Below are 19505 nucleotides of genomic sequence, written 5' to 3'. Positions count from 1 at the left end.
TGATAAAAACAAAATTTACCATCCATTGATGGATGGGAAATCCGCCATGAGGCATTTGTTTTTAGAAACTGCTGCTCACAACCAATGTTGCAATGGAGTGTCTCCATCTGCTGGTGGTATTGGAAAGGCATTAGTGCTATGACAGGGTCTGAAGAAGAAGAAGAAGAAGAAGAAGAAGAAGAAGAAGACGGAAAAAAATATATATAAAAAGAAAAAGAGAGAGAGAGAGAGAGACTGACTTAGTGAGCGAGTGAGTGAGAGAGTGAGAGTGAGTGAGAGTGAATGAGTGAGTGAGTGATTGAGTGAGTGAGTGAGTGAGTGAGAACAAATGAGTTAAAGCAAGTGAGTGAGAGAGATCGAATGAATGAAAGTCTGAATGACAGAAAGAAAAAAGGATGAAGAAAGAAGCATGAAGAAAAAAAAATGTATATGGAGTTGCTGACATGAGTGCAATCTACAAAGCCGTTGAGGCTGATCCTCATGGGAGGATTATTGCACCAGGACCCTTAGCACTTTTAAAATGCCATTCAATGCCACGGGCTAGATGTAAACTGCAGATGACCATGTTGTGGTAGTTACCATGGATACCCAAGTGATGTGTGAGCTAACACATAGGCCCAACAGATTCCAAGAAGGCCAGAATCACCAGCGGCACCACCATCGATTGTCAGGTCACCCGGATTCAGCAAATACCAGAGTCCAAAATGATGCAGGTTTATACTGTTAATTTTCAGTTTATCGTTACAGTTGGTGTTATTCCATGTCGGAAGGGACGCAGCTACAGCCAGTGGGGTAACTAGAGACAGGCAGGCAGCTATGTGCAACAAAGGTAGGCGTGTTGTTTTCATATGCAGATCTGAAATATTGTCTTATATGCAAGAGGAGGAGTGATGGGGGTTCAGGCAAAAGCCAGGCTATGGATTGCATTGCTAAATGCTCCATCAGAGTGCAATGGTCGCCTGTCCTTTTTTTAAGTGATGATGTGGGTTTAGCCTGTGCTGTATGTATGTATGGGTGGCTGACTGCCACCCACCCAGAAAGTGTATGGGAGGCTGGTTGGCTGCCAGCCTTCCTTCCATTCCTATGAGTAATGTGAGTGCTCATGAAGGGGACATGGTTGGGTCCACCCCTTTCCCGGTTATCCCCTCTAGGCCTTTTGGCTTAGATCAAGTGTAAAAAAAGAAAGGATCTTGCGACAGATCGCATCCTGAGGCACGTTTTTTTTTTGTGTGAATACTTGCACTTGGGTGACTTGTGAGCACATACTGATACATACGTTCCCTATCTGGGGACCATAAATTAAATGGATTTTTGAGAAAGGGAGCTGATTTGGAAGCTTGCTTCTGTCGCCCTATGCATTGACCCGATGTGGCAGTATCTTCGGGTAGTGAACAGTGCACCACCCCATTCCAGTGTTAAACAAGAAAGATTCTCATTTAATCCTCCGTGGGTGAGAATTTGAGTTTGAGAATTGGAGACCAAAATGATGAGTTGCACTGACTGGTTTATGAACGTCTATTCATTTAGCGTTTTAATGACCATGTTTGCACACTGATTGGTGTAAAAAAATAAAATAAAACTAAATAATAATAATCTAGCACACCTGTGCAGGTTTGACATGACATGACAGGTAGCTGTCTTGTGGGTGGTGCTGAATCCTGTTAAATGACATGAGGGTCTCATGCCTATACACAAGGGTGTGTCATTGCTGTTGCTTGACCATGCATTGGTTTCTGTGGTCAGTGAATGATAAAAACAAAATTTACCATCCATTGATGGATGGGAAATCCGCCATGAGGCATTTGTTTTTAGAAACTGCTGCTCACAACCAATGTTGCAATGGAGTGTCTCCATCTGCTGGTGGTATTGGAAAGGCATTAGTGCTATGACAGGGTCTGAAGAAGAAGAAGAAGAAGAAGACGGAAAAAAATATATATAAAAAGAAAAAGAGAGAGAGAGAGAGACTGACTTAGTGAGCGAGTGAGTGAGAGAGTGAGAGTGAGTGAGAGTGAATGAGTGAGTGAGTGATTGAGTGAGTGAGTGAGTGAGAACAAATGAGTTAAAGCAAGTGAGTGAGAGAGATCGAATGAATGAAAGTCTGAATGACAGAAAGAAAAAAGGATGAAGAAAGAAGCATGAAGAAAAAAAAATGTATATGGAGTTGCTGACATGAGTGCAATCTACAAAGCCGTTGAGGCTGATCCTCATGGGAGGATTATTGCACCAGGACCCTTAGCACTTTTAAAATGCCATTCAATGCCACGGGCTAGATGTAAACTGCAGATGACCATGTTGTGGTAGTTACCATGGATACCCAAGTGATGTGTGAGCTAACACATAGGCCCAACAGATTCCAAGAAGGCCAGAATCACCAGCGGCACCACCATCGATTGTCAGGTCACCCGGATTCAGCAAATACCAGAGTCCAAAATGATGCAGGTTTATACTGTTAATTTTCAGTTTATCGTTACAGTTGGTGTTATTCCATGTCGGAAGGGACGCAGCTACAGCCAGTGGGGTAACTAGAGACAGGCAGGCAGCTATGTGCAACAAAGGTAGGCGTGTTGTTTTCATATGCAGATCTGAAATATTGTCTTATATGCAAGAGGAGGAGTGATGGGGGTTCAGGCAAAAGCCAGGCTATGGATTGCATTGCTAAATGCTCCATCAGAGTGCAATGGTCGCCTGTCCTTTTTTTAAGTGATGATGTGGGTTTAGCCTGTGCTGTATGTATGTATGGGTGGCTGACTGCCACCCACCCAGAAAGTGTATGGGAGGCTGGTTGGCTGCCAGCCTTCCTTCCATTCCTATGAGTAATGTGAGTGCTCATGAAGGGGACATGGTTGGGTCCACCCCTTTCCCGGTTATCCCCTCTAGGCCTTTTGGCTTAGATCAAGTGTAAAAAAAGAAAGGATCTTGCGACAGATCGCATCCTGAGGCACGTTTTTTTTTGTGTGAATACTTGCACTTGGGTGACTTGTGAGCACATACTGATACATACGTTCCCTATCTGGGGACCATAAATTAAATGGATTTTTGAGAAAGGGAGCTGATTTGGAAGCTTGCTTCTGTCGCCCTATGCATTGACCCGATGTGGCAGTATCTTCGGGTAGTGAACAGTGCACCACCCCATTCCAGTGTTAAACAAGAAAGATTCTCATTTAATCCTCCGTGGGTGAGAATTTGAGTTTGAGAATTGGAGACCAAAATGATGAGTTGCACTGACTGGTTTATGAACGTCTATTCATTTAGCGTTTTAATGACCATGTTTGCACACTGATTGGTGTAAAAAAATAAAATAAAACTAAATAATAATAATCTAGCACACCTGTGCAGGTTTGACATGACATGACAGGTAGCTGTCTTGTGGGTGGTGCTGAATCCTGTTAAATGACATGAGGGTCTCATGCCTATACACAAGGGTGTGTCATTGCTGTTGCTTGACCATGCATTGGTTTCTGTGGTCAGTGAATGATAAAAACAAAATTTACCATCCATTGATGGATGGGAAATCCGCCATGAGGCATTTGTTTTTAGAAACTGCTGCTCACAACCAATGTTGCAATGGAGTGTCTCCATCTGCTGGTGGTATTGGAAAGGCATTAGTGCTATGACAGGGTCTGAAGAAGAAGAAGAAGAAGAAGAAGAAGAAGAAGAAGACGGAAAAAAATATATATAAAAAGAAAAAGAGAGAGAGAGAGAGAGACTGACTTAGTGAGCGAGTGAGTGAGAGAGTGAGAGTGAGTGAGAGTGAATGAGTGAGTGAGTGATTGAGTGAGTGAGTGAGTGAGTGAGAACAAATGAGTTAAAGCAAGTGAGTGAGAGAGATCGAATGAATGAAAGTCTGAATGACAGAAAGAAAAAAGGATGAAGAAAGAAGCATGAAGAAAAAAAAATGTATATGGAGTTGCTGACATGAGTGCAATCTACAAAGCCGTTGAGGCTGATCCTCATGGGAGGATTATTGCACCAGGACCCTTAGCACTTTTAAAATGCCATTCAATGCCACGGGCTAGATGTAAACTGCAGATGACCATGTTGTGGTAGTTACCATGGATACCCAAGTGATGTGTGAGCTAACACATAGGCCCAACAGATTCCAAGAAGGCCAGAATCACCAGCGGCACCACCATCGATTGTCAGGTCACCCGGATTCAGCAAATACCAGAGTCCAAAATGATGCAGGTTTATACTGTTAATTTTCAGTTTATCGTTACAGTTGGTGTTATTCCATGTCGGAAGGGACGCAGCTACAGCCAGTGGGGTAACTAGAGACAGGCAGGCAGCTATGTGCAACAAAGGTAGGCGTGTTGTTTTCATATGCAGATCTGAAATATTGTCTTATATGCAAGAGGAGGAGTGATGGGGGTTCAGGCAAAAGCCAGGCTATGGATTGCATTGCTAAATGCTCCATCAGAGTGCAATGGTCGCCTGTCCTTTTTTTAAGTGATGATGTGGGTTTAGCCTGTGCTGTATGTATGTATGGGTGGCTGACTGCCACCCACCCAGAAAGTGTATGGGAGGCTGGTTGGCTGCCAGCCTTCCTTCCATTCCTATGAGTAATGTGAGTGCTCATGAAGGGGACATGGTTGGGTCCACCCCTTTCCCGGTTATCCCCTCTAGGCCTTTTGGCTTAGATCAAGTGTAAAAAAAGAAAGGATCTTGCGACAGATCGCATCCTGAGGCACGTTTTTTTTTGTGTGAATACTTGCACTTGGGTGACTTGTGAGCACATACTGATACATACGTTCCCTATCTGGGGACCATAAATTAAATGGATTTTTGAGAAAGGGAGCTGATTTGGAAGCTTGCTTCTGTCGCCCTATGCATTGACCCGATGTGGCAGTATCTTCGGGTAGTGAACAGTGCACCACCCCATTCCAGTGTTAAACAAGAAAGATTCTCATTTAATCCTCCGTGGGTGAGAATTTGAGTTTGAGAATTGGAGACCAAAATGATGAGTTGCACTGACTGGTTTATGAACGTCTATTCATTTAGCGTTTTAATGACCATGTTTGCACACTGATTGGTGTAAAAAAATAAAATAAAACTAAATAATAATAATCTAGCACACCTGTGCAGGTTTGACATGACATGACAGGTAGCTGTCTTGTGGGTGGTGCTGAATCCTGTTAAATGACATGAGGGTCTCATGCCTATACACAAGGGTGTGTCATTGCTGTTGCTTGACCATGCATTGGTTTCTGTGGTCAGTGAATGATAAAAACAAAATTTACCATCCATTGATGGATGGGAAATCCGCCATGAGGCATTTGTTTTTAGAAACTGCTGCTCACAACCAATGTTGCAATGGAGTGTCTCCATCTGCTGGTGGTATTGGAAAGGCATTAGTGCTATGACAGGGTCTGAAGAAGAAGAAGAAGAAGAAGAAGACGGAAAAAAATATATATAAAAAGAAAAAGAGAGAGAGAGAGAGAGACTGACTTAGTGAGCGAGTGAGTGAGAGAGTGAGAGTGAGTGAGAGTGAATGAGTGAGTGAGTGATTGAGTGAGTGAGTGAGTGAGTGAGAACAAATGAGTTAAAGCAAGTGAGTGAGAGAGATCGAATGAATGAAAGTCTGAATGACAGAAAGAAAAAAGGATGAAGAAAGAAGCATGAAGAAAAAAAAATGTATATGGAGTTGCTGACATGAGTGCAATCTACAAAGCCGTTGAGGCTGATCCTCATGGGAGGATTATTGCACCAGGACCCTTAGCACTTTTAAAATGCCATTCAATGCCACGGGCTAGATGTAAACTGCAGATGACCATGTTGTGGTAGTTACCATGGATACCCAAGTGATGTGTGAGCTAACACATAGGCCCAACAGATTCCAAGAAGGCCAGAATCACCAGCGGCACCACCATCGATTGTCAGGTCACCCGGATTCAGCAAATACCAGAGTCCAAAATGATGCAGGTTTATACTGTTAATTTTCAGTTTATCGTTACAGTTGGTGTTATTCCATGTCGGAAGGGACGCAGCTACAGCCAGTGGGGTAACTAGAGACAGGCAGGCAGCTATGTGCAACAAAGGTAGGCGTGTTGTTTTCATATGCAGATCTGAAATATTGTCTTATATGCAAGAGGAGGAGTGATGGGGGTTCAGGCAAAAGCCAGGCTATGGATTGCATTGCTAAATGCTCCATCAGAGTGCAATGGTCGCCTGTCCTTTTTTTAAGTGATGATGTGGGTTTAGCCTGTGCTGTATGTATGTATGGGTGGCTGACTGCCACCCACCCAGAAAGTGTATGGGAGGCTGGTTGGCTGCCAGCCTTCCTTCCATTCCTATGAGTAATGTGAGTGCTCATGAAGGGGACATGGTTGGGTCCACCCCTTTCCCGGTTATCCCCTCTAGGCCTTTTGGCTTAGATCAAGTGTAAAAAAAGAAAGGATCTTGCGACAGATCGCATCCTGAGGCACGTTTTTTTTTGTGTGAATACTTGCACTTGGGTGACTTGTGAGCACATACTGATACATACGTTCCCTATCTGGGGACCATAAATTAAATGGATTTTTGAGAAAGGGAGCTGATTTGGAAGCTTGCTTCTGTCGCCCTATGCATTGACCCGATGTGGCAGTATCTTCGGGTAGTGAACAGTGCACCACCCCATTCCAGTGTTAAACAAGAAAGATTCTCATTTAATCCTCCGTGGGTGAGAATTTGAGTTTGAGAATTGGAGACCAAAATGATGAGTTGCACTGACTGGTTTATGAACGTCTATTCATTTAGCGTTTTAATGACCATGTTTGCACACTGATTGGTGTAAAAAAATAAAATAAAACTAAATAATAATAATCTAGCACACCTGTGCAGGTTTGACATGACATGACAGGTAGCTGTCTTGTGGGTGGTGCTGAATCCTGTTAAATGACATGAGGGTCTCATGCCTATACACAAGGGTGTGTCATTGCTGTTGCTTGACCATGCATTGGTTTCTGTGGTCAGTGAATGATAAAAACAAAATTTACCATCCATTGATGGATGGGAAATCCGCCATGAGGCATTTGTTTTTAGAAACTGCTGCTCACAACCAATGTTGCAATGGAGTGTCTCCATCTGCTGGTGGTATTGGAAAGGCATTAGTGCTATGACAGGGTCTGAAGAAGAAGAAGAAGAAGAAGACGGAAAAAAATATATATAAAAAGAAAAAGAGAGAGAGAGAGAGAGACTGACTTAGTGAGCGAGTGAGTGAGAGAGTGAGAGTGAGTGAGAGTGAATGAGTGAGTGAGTGATTGAGTGAGTGAGTGAGTGAGTGAGAACAAATGAGTTAAAGCAAGTGAGTGAGAGAGATCGAATGAATGAAAGTCTGAATGACAGAAAGAAAAAAGGATGAAGAAAGAAGCATGAAGAAAAAAAAATGTATATGGAGTTGCTGACATGAGTGCAATCTACAAAGCCGTTGAGGCTGATCCTCATGGGAGGATTATTGCACCAGGACCCTTAGCACTTTTAAAATGCCATTCAATGCCACGGGCTAGATGTAAACTGCAGATGACCATGTTGTGGTAGTTACCATGGATACCCAAGTGATGTGTGAGCTAACACATAGGCCCAACAGATTCCAAGAAGGCCAGAATCACCAGCGGCACCACCATCGATTGTCAGGTCACCCGGATTCAGCAAATACCAGAGTCCAAAATGATGCAGGTTTATACTGTTAATTTTCAGTTTATCGTTACAGTTGGTGTTATTCCATGTCGGAAGGGACGCAGCTACAGCCAGTGGGGTAACTAGAGACAGGCAGGCAGCTATGTGCAACAAAGGTAGGCGTGTTGTTTTCATATGCAGATCTGAAATATTGTCTTATATGCAAGAGGAGGAGTGATGGGGGTTCAGGCAAAAGCCAGGCTATGGATTGCATTGCTAAATGCTCCATCAGAGTGCAATGGTCGCCTCTCCTTTTTTTAAGTGATGATGTGGGTTTAGCCTGTGCTGTATGTATGTATGGGTGGCTGACTGCCACCCACCCAGAAAGTGTATGGGAGGCTGGTTGGCTGCCAGCCTTCCTTCCATTCCTATGAGTAATGTGAGTGCTCATGAAGGGGACATGGTTGGGTCCACCCCTTTCCCGGTTATCCCCTCTAGGCCTTTTGGCTTAGATCAAGTGTAAAAAAAGAAAGGATCTTGCGACAGATCGCATCCTGAGGCACGTTTTTTTTTGTGTGAATACTTGCACTTGGGTGACTTGTGAGCACATACTGATACATACGTTCCCTATCTGGGGACCATAAATTAAATGGATTTTTGAGAAAGGGAGCTGATTTGGAAGCTTGCTTCTGTCGCCCTATGCATTGACCCGATGTGGCAGTATCTTCGGGTAGTGAACAGTGCACCACCCCATTCCAGTGTTAAACAAGAAAGATTCTCATTTAATCCTCCGTGGGTGAGAATTTGAGTTTGAGAATTGGAGACCAAAATGATGAGTTGCACTGACTGGTTTATGAACGTCTATTCATTTAGCGTTTTAATGACCATGTTTGCACACTGATTGGTGTAAAAAAATAAAATAAAACTAAATAATAAGAATCTAGCACACCTGTGCAGGTTTGACATGACATGACAGGTAGCTGTCTTGTGGGTGGTGCTGAATCCTGTTAAATGACATGAGGGTCTCATGCCTATACACAAGGGTGTGTCATTGCTGTTGCTTGACCATGCATTGGTTTCTGTGGTCAGTGAATGATAAAAACAAAATTTACCATCCATTGATGGATGGGAAATCCGCCATGAGGCATTTGTTTTTAGAAACTGCTGCTCACAACCAATGTTGCAATGGAGTGTCTCCATCTGCTGGTGGTATTGGAAAGGCATTAGTGCTATGACAGGGTCTGAAGAAGAAGAAGAAGAAGAAGAAGAAGAAGAAGACGGAAAAAAATATATATAAAAAGAAAAAGAGAGAGAGAGAGAGAGACTGACTTAGTGAGCGAGTGAGTGAGAGAGTGAGAGTGAGTGAGAGTGAATGAGTGAGTGAGTGATTGAGTGAGTGAGTGAGTGAGTGAGAACAAATGAGTTAAAGCAAGTGAGTGAGAGAGATCGAATGAATGAAAGTCTGAATGACAGAAAGAAAAAAGGATGAAGAAAGAAGCATGAAGAAAAAAAAATGTATATGGAGTTGCTGACATGAGTGCAATCTACAAAGCCGTTGAGGCTGATCCTCATGGGAGGATTATTGCACCAGGACCCTTAGCACTTTTAAAATGCCATTCAATGCCACGGGCTAGATGTAAACTGCAGATGACCATGTTGTGGTAGTTACCATGGATACCCAAGTGATGTGTGAGCTAACACATAGGCCCAACAGATTCCAAGAAGGCCAGAATCACCAGCGGCACCACCATCGATTGTCAGGTCACCCGGATTCAGCAAATACCAGAGTCCAAAATGATGCAGGTTTATACTGTTAATTTTCAGTTTATCGTTACAGTTGGTGTTATTCCATGTCGGAAGGGACGCAGCTACAGCCAGTGGGGTAACTAGAGACAGGCAGGCAGCTATGTGCAACAAAGGTAGGCGTGTTGTTTTCATATGCAGATCTGAAATATTGTCTTATATGCAAGAGGAGGAGTGATGGGGGTTCAGGCAAAAGCCAGGCTGTGGATTGCATTGCTAAATGCTCCATCAGAGTGCAATGGTCGCCTGTCCTTTTTTTAAGTGATGATGTGGGTTTAGCCTGTGCTGTATGTATGTATGGGTGGCTGACTGCCACCCACCCAGAAAGTGTATGGGAGGCTGGTTGGCTGCCAGCCTTCCTTCCATTCCTATGAGTAATGTGAGTGCTCATGAAGGGGACATGGTTGGGTCCACCCCTTTCCCGGTTATCCCCTCTAGGCCTTTTGGCTTAGATCAAGTGTAAAAAAAGAAAGGATCTTGCGACAGATCGCATCCTGAGGCACGTTTTTTTTTGTGTGAATACTTGCACTTGGGTGACTTGTGAGCACATACTGATACATACGTTCCCTATCTGGGGACCATAAATTAAATGGATTTTTGAGAAAGGGAGCTGATTTGGAAGCTTGCTTCTGTCGCCCTATGCATTGACCCGATGTGGCAGTATCTTCGGGTAGTGAACAGTGCACCACCCCATTCCAGTGTTAAACAAGAAAGATTCTCATTTAATCCTCCGTGGGTGAGAATTTGAGTTTGAGAATTGGAGACCAAAATGATGAGTTGCACTGACTGGTTTATGAACGTCTATTCATTTAGCGTTTTAATGACCATGTTTGCACACTGATTGGTGTAAAAAAATAAAATAAAACTAAATAATAATAATCTAGCACACCTGTGCAGGTTTGACATGACATGACAGGTAGCTGTCTTGTGGGTGGTGCTGAATCCTGTTAAATGACATGAGGGTCTCATGCCTATACACAAGGGTGTGTCATTGCTGTTGCTTGACCATGCATTGGTTTCTGTGGTCAGTGAATGATAAAAACAAAATTTACCATCCATTGATGGATGGGAAATCCGCCATGAGGCATTTGTTTTTAGAAACTGCTGCTCACAACCAATGTTGCAATGGAGTGTCTCCATCTGCTGGTGGTATTGGAAAGGCATTAGTGCTATGACAGGGTCTGAAGAAGAAGAAGAAGAAGAAGAAGACGGAAAAAAATATATATAAAAAGAAAAAGAGAGAGAGAGAGACTGACTTAGTGAGCGAGTGAGTGAGAGAGTGAGAGTGAGTGAGAGTGAATGAGTGAGTGAGTGAGTGAGTGAGTGAGTGAGTGAGAACAAATGAGTTAAAGCAAGTGAGTGAGAGAGATCGAATGAATGAAAGTCTGAATGACAGAAAGAAAAAAGGATGAAGAAAGAAGCATGAAGAAAAAAAAATGTATATGGAGTTGCTGACATGAGTGCAATCTACAAAGCCGTTGAGGCTGATCCTCATGGGAGGATTATTGCACCAGGACCCTTAGCACTTTTAAAATGCCATTCAATGCCACGGGCTAGATGTAAACTGCAGATGACCATGTTGTGGTAGTTACCATGGATACCCAAGTGATGTGTGAGCTAACACATAGGCCCAACAGATTCCAAGAAGGCCAGAATCACCAGCGGCACCACCATCGATTGTCAGGTCACCCGGATTCAGCAAATACCAGAGTCCAAAATGATGCAGGTTTATACTGTTAATTTTCAGTTTATCGTTACAGTTGGTGTTATTCCATGTCGGAAGGGACGCAGCTACAGCCAGTGGGGTAACTAGAGACAGGCAGGCAGCTATGTGCAACAAAGGTAGGCGTGTTGTTTTCATATGCAGATCTGAAATATTGTCTTATATGCAAGAGGAGGAGTGATGGGGGTTCAGGCAAAAGCCAGGCTATGGATTGCATTGCTAAATGCTCCATCAGAGTGCAATGGTCGCCTGTCCTTTTTTTAAGTGATGATGTGGGTTTAGCCTGTGCTGTATGTATGTATGGGTGGCTGACTGCCACCCACCCAGAAAGTGTATGGGAGGCTGGTTGGCTGCCAGCCTTCCTTCCATTCCTATGAGTAATGTGAGTGCTCATGAAGGGGACATGGTTGGGTCCACCCCTTTCCCGGTTATCCCCTCTAGGCCTTTTGGCTTAGATCAAGTGTAAAAAAAGAAAGGATCTTGCGACAGATCGCATCCTGAGGCACGTTTTTTTTTGTGTGAATACTTGCACTTGGGTGACTTGTGAGCACATACTGATACATACGTTCCCTATCTGGGGACCATAAATTAAATGGATTTTTGAGAAAGGGAGCTGATTTGGAAGCTTGCTTCTGTCGCCCTATGCATTGACCCGATGTGGCAGTATCTTCGGGTAGTGAACAGTGCACCACCCCATTCCAGTGTTAAACAAGAAAGATTCTCATTTAATCCTCCGTGGGTGAGAATTTGAGTTTGAGAATTGGAGACCAAAATGATGAGTTGCACTGACTGGTTTATGAACGTCTATTCATTTAGCGTTTTAATGACCATGTTTGCACACTGATTGGTGTAAAAAAATAAAATAAAACTAAATAATAATAATCTAGCACACCTGTGCAGGTTTGACATGACATGACAGGTAGCTGTCTTGTGGGTGGTGCTGAATCCTGTTAAATGACATGAGGGTCTCATGCCTATACACAAGGGTGTGTCATTGCTGTTGCTTGACCATGCATTGGTTTCTGTGGTCAGTGAATGATAAAAACAAAATTTACCATCCATTGATGGATGGGAAATCCGCCATGAGGCATTTGTTTTTAGAAACTGCTGCTCACAACCAATGTTGCAATGGAGTGTCTCCATCTGCTGGTGGTATTGGAAAGGCATTAGTGCTATGACAGGGTCTGAAGAAGAAGAAGAAGAAGAAGACGGAAAAAAATATATATAAAAAGAAAAAGAGAGAGAGAGAGAGAGACTGACTTAGTGAGCGAGTGAGTGAGAGAGTGAGAGTGAGTGAGAGTGAATGAGTGAGTGAGTGATTGAGTGAGTGAGTGAGTGAGTGAGAACAAATGAGTTAAAGCAAGTGAGTGAGAGAGATCGAATGAATGAAAGTCTGAATGACAGAAAGAAAAAAGGATGAAGAAAGAAGCATGAAGAAAAAAAAATGTATATGGAGTTGCTGACATGAGTGCAATCTACAAAGCCGTTGAGGCTGATCCTCATGGGAGGATTATTGCACCAGGACCCTTAGCACTTTTAAAATGCCATTCAATGCCACGGGCTAGATGTAAACTGCAGATGACCATGTTGTGGTAGTTACCATGGATACCCAAGTGATGTGTGAGCTAACACATAGGCCCAACAGATTCCAAGAAGGCCAGAATCACCAGCGGCACCACCATCGATTGTCAGGTCACCCGGATTCAGCAAATACCAGAGTCCAAAATGATGCAGGTTTATACTGTTAATTTTCAGTTTATCGTTACAGTTGGTGTTATTCCATGTCGGAAGGGACGCAGCTACAGCCAGTGGGGTAACTAGAGACAGGCAGGCAGCTATGTGCAACAAAGGTAGGCGTGTTGTTTTCATATGCAGATCTGAAATATTGTCTTATATGCAAGAGGAGGAGTGATGGGGGTTCAGGCAAAAGCCAGGCTATGGATTGCATTGCTAAATGCTCCATCAGAGTGCAATGGTCGCCTCTCCTTTTTTTAAGTGATGATGTGGGTTTAGCCTGTGCTGTATGTATGTATGGGTGGCTGACTGCCACCCACCCAGAAAGTGTATGGGAGGCTGGTTGGCTGCCAGCCTTCCTTCCATTCCTATGAGTAATGTGAGTGCTCATGAAGGGGACATGGTTGGGTCCACCCCTTTCCCGGTTATCCCCTCTAGGCCTTTTGGCTTAGATCAAGTGTAAAAAAAGAAAGGATCTTGCGACAGATCGCATCCTGAGGCACGTTTTTTTTTGTGTGAATACTTGCACTTGGGTGACTTGTGAGCACATACTGATACATACGTTCCCTATCTGGGGACCATAAATTAAATGGATTTTTGAGAAAGGGAGCTGATTTGGAAGCTTGCTTCTGTCGCCCTATGCATTGACCCGATGTGGCAGTATCTTCGGGTAGTGAACAGTGCACCACCCCATTCCAGTGTTAAACAAGAAAGATTCTCATTTAATCCTCCGTGGGTGAGAATTTGAGTTTGAGAATTGGAGACCAAAATGATGAGTTGCACTGACTGGTTTATGAACGTCTATTCATTTAGCGTTTTAATGACCATGTTTGCACACTGATTGGTGTAAAAAAATAAAATAAAACTAAATAATAAGAATCTAGCACACCTGTGCAGGTTTGACATGACATGACAGGTAGCTGTCTTGTGGGTGGTGCTGAATCCTGTTAAATGACATGAGGGTCTCATGCCTATACACAAGGGTGTGTCATTGCTGTTGCTTGACCATGCATTGGTTTCTGTGGTCAGTGAATGATAAAAACAAAATTTACCATCCATTGATGGATGGGAAATCCGCCATGAGGCATTTGTTTTTAGAAACTGCTGCTCACAACCAATGTTGCAATGGAGTGTCTCCATCTGCTGGTGGTATTGGAAAGGCATTAGTGCTATGACAGGGTCTGAAGAAGAAGAAGAAGAAGAAGAAGACGGAAAAAAATATATATAAAAAGAAAAAGAGAGAGAGAGAGAGAGACTGACTTAGTGAGCGAGTGAGTGAGAGAGTGAGAGTGAGTGAGAGTGAATGAGTGAGTGAGTGATTGAGTGAGTGAGTGAGTGAGTGAGAACAAATGAGTTAAAGCAAGTGAGTGAGAGAGATCGAATGAATGAAAGTCTGAATGACAGAAAGAAAAAAGGATGAAGAAAGAAGCATGAAGAAAAAAAAATGTATATGGAGTTGCTGACATGAGTGCAATCTACAAAGCCGTTGAGGCTGATCCTCATGGGAGGATTATTGCACCAGGACCCTTAGCACTTTTAAAATGCCATTCAATGCCACGGGCTAGATGTAAACTGCAGATGACCATGTTGTGGTAGTTACCATGGATACCCAAGTGATGTGTGAGCTAACACATAGGCCCAACAGATTCCAAGAAGGCCAGAATCACCAGCGGCACCACCATCGATTGTCAGGTCACCCGGATTCAGCAAATACCAGAGTCCAAAATGATGCAGGTTTATACTGTTAATTTTCAGTTTATCGTTACAGTTGGTGTTATTCCATGTCGGAAGGGACGCAGCTACAGCCAGTGGGGTAACTAGAGACAGGCAGGCAGCTATGTGCAACAAAGGTAGGCGTGTTGTTTTCATATGCAGATCTGAAATATTGTCTTATATGCAAGAGGAGGAGTGATGGGGGTTCAGGCAAAAGCCAGGCTATGGATTGCATTGCTAAATGCTCCATCAGAGTGCAATGGTCGCCTGTCCTTTTTTTAAGTGATGATGTGGGTTTAGCCTGTGCTGTATGTATGTATGGGTGGCTGACTGCCACCCACCCAGAAAGTGTATGGGAGGCTGGTTGGCTGCCAGCCTTCCTTCCATTCCTATGAGTAATGTGAGTGCTCATGAAGGGGACATGGTTGGGTCCACCCCTTTCCCGGTTATCCCCTCTAGGCCTTTTGGCTTAGATCAAGTGTAAAAAAAGAAAGGATCTTGCGACAGATCGCATCCTGAGGCACGTTTTTTTTTGTGTGAATACTTGCACTTGGGTGACTTGTGAGCACATACTGATACATACGTTCCCTATCTGGGGACCATAAATTAAATGGATTTTTGAGAAAGGGAGCTGATTTGGAAGCTTGCTTCTGTCGCCCTATGCATTGACCCGATGTGGCAGTATCTTCGGGTAGTGAACAGTGCACCACCCCATTCCAGTGTTAAACAAGAAAGATTCTCATTTAATCCTCCGTGGGTGAGAATTTGAGTTTGAGAATTGGAGACCAAAATGATGAGTTGCACTGACTGGTTTATGAACGTCTATTCATTTAGCGTTTTAATGACCATGTTTGCACACTGATTGGTGTAAAAAAATAAAATAAAACTAAATAATAATAATCTAGCACACCTGTGCAGGTTTGACATGACATGACAGGTAGCTGTCTTGTGGGTGGTGCTGAATCCTGTTAAATGACATGAGGGTCTCATGCCTATACACAAGGGTGTGTCATTGCTGTTGCTTGACCATGCATTGGTTTCTGTGGTCAGTGAATGATAAAAACAAAATTTACCATCCATTGATGGATGGGAAATCCGCCATGAGGCATTTGTTTTTAGAAACTGCTGCTCACAACCAATGTTGCAATGGAGTGTCTCCATCTGCTGGTGGTATTGGAAAGGCATTAGTGCTATGACAGGGTCTGAAGAAGAAGAAGAAGAAGAAGACGGAAAAAAATATATATAAAAAGAAAAAGAGAGAGAGAGAGAGAGACTGACTTAGTGAGCGAGTGAGTGAGAGAGTGAGAGTGAGTGAGAGTGAATGAGTGAGTGAGTGATTGAGTGAGTGAGTGAGTGAGTGAGAACAAATGAGTTAAAGCAAGTGAGTGAGAGAGATCGAATGAATGAAAGTCTGAATGACAGAAAGAAAAAAGGATGAAGAAAGAAGCATGAAGAAAAAAAAATGTATATGGAGTTGCTGACATGAGTGCAATCTACAAAGCCGTTGAGGCTGATCCTCATGGGAGGATTATTGCACCAGGACCCTTAGCACTTTTAAAATGCCATTCAATGCCACGGGCTAGATGTAAACTGCAGATGACCATGTTGTGGTAGTTACCATGGATACCCAAGTGATGTGTGAGCTAACACATAGGCCCAACAGATTCCAAGAAGGCCAGAATCACCAGCGGCACCACCATCGATTGTCAGGTCACCCGGATTCAGCAAATACCAGAGTCCAAAATGATGCAGGTTTATACTGTTAATTTTCAGTTTATCGTTACAGTTGGTGTTATTCCATGTCGGAAGGGACGCAGCTACAGCCAGTGGGGTAACTAGAGACAGGCAGGCAGCTATGTGCAACAAAGGTAGGCGTGTTGTTTTCATATGCAGATCTGAAATATTGTCTTATATGCAAGAGGAGGAGTGATGGGGGTTCAGGCAAAAGCCAGGCTATGGATTGCATTGCTAAATGCTCCATCAGAGTGCAATGGTCGCCTCTCCTTTTTTTAAGTGATGATGTGGGTTTAGCCTGTGCTGTATGTATGTATGGGTGGCTGACTGCCACCCACCCAGAAAGTGTATGGGAGGCTGGTTGGCTGCCAGCCTTCCTTCCATTCCTATGAGTAATGTGAGTGCTCATGAAGGGGACATGGTTGGGTCCACCCCTTTCCCGGTTATCCCCTCTAGGCCTTTTGGCTTAGATCAAGTGTAAAAAAAGAAAGGATCTTGCGACAGATCGCATCCTGAGGCACGTTTTTTTTTGTGTGAATACTTGCACTTGGGTGACTTGTGAGCACATACTGATACATACGTTCCCTATCTGGGGACCATAAATTAAATGGATTTTTGAGAAAGGGAGCTGATTTGGAAGCTTGCTTCTGTCGCCCTATGCATTGACCCGATGTGGCAGTATCTTCGGGTAGTGAACAGTGCACCACCCCATTCCAGTGTTAAACAAGAAAGATTCTCATTTAATCCTCCGTGGGTGAGAATTTGAGTTTGAGAATTGGAGACCAAAATGATGAGTTGCACTGACTGGTTTATGAACGTCTATTCATTTAGCGTTTTAATGACCATGTTTGCACACTGATTGGTGTAAAAAAATAAAATAAAACTAAATAATAAGAATCTAGCACACCTGTGCAGGTTTGACATGACATGACAGGTAGCTGTCTTGTGGGTGGTGCTGAATCCTGTTAAATGACATGAGGGTCTCATGCCTATACACAAGGGTGTGTCATTGCTGTTGCTTGACCATGCATTGGTTTCTGTGGTCAGTGAATGATAAAAACAAAATTTACCATCCATTGATGGATGGGAAATCCGCCATGAGGCATTTGTTTTTAGAAACTGCTGCTCACAACCAATGTTGCAATGGAGTGTCTCCATCTGCTGGTGGTATTGGAAAGGCATTAGTGCTATGACAGGGTCTGAAGAAGAAGAAGAAGAAGAAGAAGAAGAAGAAGACGGAAAAAAATATATATAAAAAGAAAAAGAGAGAGAGAGAGAGAGACTGACTTAGTGAGCGAGTGAGTGAGAGAGTGAGAGTGAGTGAGAGTGAATGAGTGAGTGAGTGATTGAGTGAGTGAGTGAGTGAGTGAGTGAGAACAAATGAGTTAAAGCAAGTGAGTGAGAGAGATCGAATGAATGAAAGTCTGAATGACAGAAAGAAAAAAGGATGAAGAAAGAAGCATGAAGAAAAAAAAATGTATATGGAGTTGCTGACATGAGTGCAATCTACAAAGCCGTTGAGGCTGATCCTCATGGGAGGATTATTGCACCAGGACCCTTAGCACTTTTAAAATGCCATTCAATGCCACGGGCTAGATGTAAACTGCAGATGACCATGTTGTGGTAGTTACCATGGATACCCAAGTGATGTGTGAGCTAACACATAGGCCCAACAGATTCCAAGAAGGCCAGAATCACCAGCGGCACCACCATCGATTGTCAGGTCACCCGGATTCAGCAAATACCAGAGTCCAAAATGATGCAGGTTTATACTGTTAATTTTCAGTTTATCGTTACAGTTGGTGTTATTCCATGTCGGAAGGGACGCAGCTACAGCCAGTGGGGTAACTAGAGACAGGCAGGCAGCTATGTGCAACAAAGGTAGGCGTGTTGTTTTCATATGCAGATCTGAAATATTGTCTTATATGCAAGAGGAGGAGTGATGGGGGTTCAGGCAAAAGCCAGGCTGTGGATTGCATTGCTAAATGCTCCATCAGAGTGCAATGGTCGCCTGTCCTTTTTTTAAGTGATGATGTGGGTTTAGCCTGTGCTGTATGTATGTATGGGTGGCTGACTGCCACCCACCCAGAAAGTGTATGGGAGGCTGGTTGGCTGCCAGCCTTCCTTCCATTCCTATGAGTAATGTGAGTGCTCATGAAGGGGACATGGTTGGGTCCACCCCTTTCCCGGTTATCCCCTCTAGGCCTTTTGGCTTAGATCAAGTGTAAAAAAAGAAAGGATCTTGCGACAGATCGCATCCTGAGGCACGTTTTTTTTTGTGTGAATACTTGCACTTGGGTGACTTGTGAGCACATACTGATACATACGTTCCCTATCTGGGGACCATAAATTAAATGGATTTTTGAGAAAGGGAGCTGATTTGGAAGCTTGCTTCTGTCGCCCTATGCATTGACCCGATGTGGCAGTATCTTCGGGTAGTGAACAGTGCACCACCCCATTCCAGTGTTAAACAAGAAAGATTCTCATTTAATCCTCCGTGGGTGAGAATTTGAGTTTGAGAATTGGAGACCAAAATGATGAGTTGCACTGACTGGTTTATGAACGTCTATTCATTTAGCGTTTTAATGACCATGTTTGCACACTGATTGGTGTAAAAAAATAAAATAAAACTAAATAATAATAATCTAGCACACCTGTGCAGGTTTGACATGACATGACAGGTAGCTGTCTTGTGGGTGGTGCTGAATCCTGTTAAATGACATGAGGGTCTCATGCCTATACACAAGGGTGTGTCATTGCTGTTGCTTGACCATGCATTGGTTTCTGTGGTCAGTGAATGATAAAAACAAAATTTACCATCCATTGATGGATGGGAAATCCGCCATGAGGCATTTGTTTTTAGAAACTGCTGCTCACAACCAATGTTGCAATGGAGTGTCTCCATCTGCTGGTGGTATTGGAAAGGCATTAGTGCTATGACAGGGTCTGAAGAAGAAGAAGAAGAAGAAGAAGAAGACGGAAAAAAATATATATAAAAAGAAAAAGAGAGAGAGAGAGAGAGACTGACTTAGTGAGCGAGTGAGTGAGAGAGTGAGAGTGAGTGAGAGTGAATGAGTGAGTGAGTGATTGAGTGAGTGAGTGAGTGAGAACAAATGAGTTAAAGCAAGTGAGTGAGAGAGATCGAATGAATGAAAGTCTGAATGACAGAAAGAAAAAAGGATGAAGAAAGAAGCATGAAGAAAAAAAA

At 43.3% G+C, this 19505-nt stretch overlaps 11 pseudogenes; all 11 read left to right on the top strand.

Annotated features, from left to right (window-relative positions):
• Nucleotides 1-1140: 1140 nt before the first annotated feature.
• LOC130287892 (U2 spliceosomal RNA) lies at nucleotides 1141-1405 on the top strand (annotated as a pseudogene).
• Nucleotides 1406-2866: 1461 nt separating this feature from the next.
• LOC130286009 (U2 spliceosomal RNA) lies at nucleotides 2867-3130 on the top strand (annotated as a pseudogene).
• Nucleotides 3131-4612: 1482 nt separating this feature from the next.
• LOC130286008 (U2 spliceosomal RNA) lies at nucleotides 4613-4876 on the top strand (annotated as a pseudogene).
• Nucleotides 4877-6346: 1470 nt separating this feature from the next.
• Nucleotides 6347-6610, top strand: LOC130286007 (U2 spliceosomal RNA; annotated as a pseudogene).
• Nucleotides 6611-8077: 1467 nt separating this feature from the next.
• LOC130286006 (U2 spliceosomal RNA) lies at nucleotides 8078-8341 on the top strand (annotated as a pseudogene).
• A 1479-nt stretch (nucleotides 8342-9820) lies between these two features.
• LOC130286005 (U2 spliceosomal RNA) lies at nucleotides 9821-10084 on the top strand (annotated as a pseudogene).
• Nucleotides 10085-11546: 1462 nt separating this feature from the next.
• Nucleotides 11547-11810, top strand: LOC130286003 (U2 spliceosomal RNA; annotated as a pseudogene).
• A 1467-nt stretch (nucleotides 11811-13277) lies between these two features.
• On the top strand, nucleotides 13278-13541 carry LOC130286002 (U2 spliceosomal RNA; annotated as a pseudogene).
• Nucleotides 13542-15011: 1470 nt separating this feature from the next.
• On the top strand, nucleotides 15012-15275 carry LOC130286001 (U2 spliceosomal RNA; annotated as a pseudogene).
• Nucleotides 15276-16742: 1467 nt separating this feature from the next.
• Nucleotides 16743-17006, top strand: LOC130286000 (U2 spliceosomal RNA; annotated as a pseudogene).
• Nucleotides 17007-18489: 1483 nt separating this feature from the next.
• Nucleotides 18490-18753, top strand: LOC130285999 (U2 spliceosomal RNA; annotated as a pseudogene).
• Nucleotides 18754-19505: the final 752 nt, after the last annotated feature.

Source organism: Hyla sarda, chromosome 8, assembly GCF_029499605.1.
Source record: "Hyla sarda isolate aHylSar1 chromosome 8, aHylSar1.hap1, whole genome shotgun sequence".
NCBI classification, from domain to species: Eukaryota; Metazoa; Chordata; class Amphibia; order Anura; family Hylidae; genus Hyla; species Hyla sarda.
Note: the sequence above shows the minus strand (reverse complement) of the source record. Positions and strands in the feature narration are given on the sequence as shown.